Below are 3,607 nucleotides of genomic sequence, written 5' to 3' on the forward strand. Positions count from 1 at the left end.
CTTGATTACCTCATGTTCTGAGACCACAGCATATCTGGTACAGAAGCGTCCTTGGTCATCTTGGTGACGGGATCCATCTACAAAAAGCTCAAAATCAGCATTAGAATAGGCACACTAGAGACCAGCCGTTTCCTGAGACATCAATTCTAGACAATCATATGGTTTGGAAACCTAATCTTGTTCCTCTGGATCCATTCTAGAAAGAAAATGTGTCCTTGCTCATGTCACCTACTCCTCCCCCCTTTGGATCCAGGGGAACTAGGGGAAGAGTAGCGGGGTTCAGGACAGCGCACCTTTTTAAAATAGCACACTGAAGTCGCAGCTGTCCAGCCATGGACATGTGGCTAGGTTGTACTTGGTTAAGGATACTATATACATCGTGTGGGGTGGCCATAGCCTCTCCTGGTTGCAAGGGGCCATAAGTGGCAAGGTAGCTTAAATGAAAAACGTGTGCACTGCCTTTATTCTTATGGTGCTCAGGTAGGTTCCAACACCATGACAATATAAAATAAAACCTGGCACTCAACTTTATCAACTGGAAATATATTTATTATCAGCAACAAAAAACGTTTCGGTCCCGAACTGGACCTTCATCAGTTACGTGCTATGAAGGATATGTGCGAGAAACATGCCCGTATGAGCAGATGATAATTAATATTCCATAAGGAAGTAGATAGTTAACCTATGTAGGGCTTTATGGACAAAACACCGTATTGGAACAGCGTGGCTGACGCGGTGTCCACCGCCGGTGGACACCGCGTCAGCCACGCTGTTCCAATACGGTGTTTTGTCCATAAAGCCCTACATAGGTTAACTATCTACTTCCTTATGGAATATTAATTATCATCTGCTCATACGGGCATGTTTCTCGCACATATCCTTCATAGCACGTAACTGATGAAGGTCCAGTTCGGGACCGAAACGTTTTTTGTTGCTGATAATAAATATATTTCCAGTTGATAAAGTTGAGTGCCAGGTTTTATTTTATATAAGTGGCAAGGTAGGCCTGACACTCTTGGGCTATGACTGGCCCCCCTTTGGCATAACTGTCCACGTCAATTGTCATCCCTGATAAATGAATACAAACAGAACTGGCAATCTGGGTGTAATGGAATGCTGAAGAAGACATTGGCAAGATCGATAACTATGAACCAAGCGGCATCCTGAGATATCTGGGACAAAAGAGTATGTGGCTTAGGCACCACCGGAGTTTCTGGAACAGTAACTGCATTAAATGCCTGTAGATCTTGTACCAGCCGGTACACAGGGGGTTGGCCGGGTGGGGTCTTTTTCTTAACGGGAAACAAGGGTGTGTTACATGGGGAAACACAGGGTATCAGGGCACCATTATCGAATAACATTTGTATTTGCCCCTTGAGAGACTGCTCCTGATCATATTTCAAAGGGTATTGATGGACTTTAGAAAAAGGGGCACCAGGTTTGAGAAACACTTTTACTGGTTCTACAGGCATTATCGGGGGAGAATCTGGGTCTATCAGGACCATCATAACCGTAGGAAGGGCAAGTAGGATACACATCTCTTTATATTCATTTGCATAGGAGTTATATAACGCAAGGACCATCTAACCATCATCTTGGAATTGTATTCTGGAGCGGAACTGTAATAATAAATCTGCCCCCAGTAAATTTACCGGACATGAGGGAGAGATTACGAACTGAGCAGTAACTTCAGGGAAAGGTCCCACAGGGATAGATTTTATAAGAGTATATTTATTGGGTCTGTTATCTACTCTAATTAAAACAAGCTCTTGATCTGAGAATTGACATGGGGCTGGGGAGGGAGATTCCCAGACAGGGTTAAAAGGGATATTTTAGTATGAGACTGGATTTGTGTACCATGGGAGGAGGGCAGAAACTAGAATCTGTTACATGAACCGCTGATAATGAGCGTCCTTGCAGCTGTGAAAGGGGGGCTGTATTTGGAGCGGGGGAATTACTGTCAGCGTTTAGCAAGGGAAAGGTGGGGGCTACAACTCCGGGTCTTCTTGCTTCACAATGGTAACAGACCTCTCTTGAGAATTAGTAACTCCGCATACATCACAGATCCACGCAGCCGGATCATAGGGTGGAGGCGCACTAAGTTTTGGCAACCCACAGAGCTTACGGTCGGGAGAAGAGGCTTGATTTCCTGGGGAGGGACCTTATCATCAAGCAGGGAGACCCCCTGTTCCAGATCATCATTTTTAATTGTTTGTCTTTGTGACACATTATTCTCAAACGTTTTCTCAATACCTTCCTGCACCACAAAACATCCAGACTTTATCATAGGAGTAGACAGCTTTCATTTTTCAACGTAGCAAAAAACAATCAGAATTAATTTTCTCTGTTGATCCTCAATTTGCTATATATCAACCACTCAACTTACTTTTACCAATCTTTCAATCACTTACAAATTTCCTTCTAAAACTAGACACTAGATTTCACTTTCAATTTTCCAGATTATATTTCTTTGTACTTCAAAACAATATTGTCGCTTTAAACAAAACACAGATCTATCAGCATGTACAACACTAAAAAAACACAGAGAGACTCAAGAGAGCAGCGACCTGCTGCTGCCCCTCCCTACCAGAAACACGGAGATGGGAAGAATAAAAACATTCCTCAGCACAGAAGAAAGCCATAACGCAGCTGTATAACTCCCCCCGCCCATCGGATATTTCAAAGACAAACACAGACACGGAAATACAGCAGTTCTCAGACTTAATTAATTTCTACAAAATCTTCATCGCACAATTCACATACCAGATTGAGAATATTTTCCCTGCATTCCTGACAGATTTCTTTTCCCTTCTTTGGGTTAACAATATCTAATTTTTATCACACAATTCAAAGTCTTCTTCTTCCACGGACTGATTCTCCTTTAAAGTGAAATACCCCTACTTAGTCGTGTATAGTTACCAGAGCGGCCGTTTATAGTCTATTCCACTGGGGTTTTTACCTGTCCCCCGCTGGGACAACCCAAAATCGCGGTACTCAGTGAAAGGAGGAGGGCGTCTTAGACTTAACCCTCCGGACACCCCTGGAAATATTTAAATCAATATATTCCTGAGTTATGCATCCTACCCAATCTTCGATCACCTCACCGCGCCTGATTCTAACAGTGATCAGGAATTCAGGGTATTTTGACTGTAAAGAGAATTACATCACTGGTTAATCCGGGGTGTCCGTCCCTTATGAGGTACGGTTCAAGCACTGGGCTTCCAACGGAACTACACCTCTATATGATTCCACCCAAGAATCATCCCACTCCGGGGACAAACCTCAGATCCTCTTTGCAGCAACAAACACAGGAAAACCACACCAAACGGTCAGTCTGGACAGTATAACTGCCAACTTACCGTGGTTGTTGTGGGGGATGATCAGTCCCAATTTTCCAGTGCCTGTGTCCGGTCCGAGGGTCCTTTGTCTTGTTGTCCTCCGGGGGGCAGAAGCGTTCCTGCTTGGATCCCGGGTTTCGGCACCAACTGTTGAGGGAGGATTTAAAGTGATCCTTCACGGTTAACCCAGTGATTTCCAAATTAATATATAAAGTGTTGCCGGCAACTGAAAATGACCAGACGGAGACGTGTGTCTCTGTATGGGGGAT

At 44.0% G+C, this 3,607-nt stretch overlaps 1 long non-coding RNA gene across 1 annotated transcript; it reads left to right on the forward strand.

The window, feature by feature from the left end:
* The first annotated feature begins 219 nt into the window (after positions 1 to 219).
* Positions 220 to 2,204, forward strand: LOC143805497 (uncharacterized). Its single transcript, XR_013221261.1, has 2 exons — positions 220 to 430; positions 1,001 to 2,204. It is a non-coding gene; the product is annotated as an uncharacterized LOC143805497 (long non-coding RNA).
* The last annotated feature ends 1,403 nt before the right edge of the window (positions 2,205 to 3,607 follow it).

Source organism: Ranitomeya variabilis, chromosome 2, assembly GCF_051348905.1.
Source record: "Ranitomeya variabilis isolate aRanVar5 chromosome 2, aRanVar5.hap1, whole genome shotgun sequence".
NCBI classification, from domain to species: Eukaryota; Metazoa; Chordata; class Amphibia; order Anura; family Dendrobatidae; genus Ranitomeya; species Ranitomeya variabilis.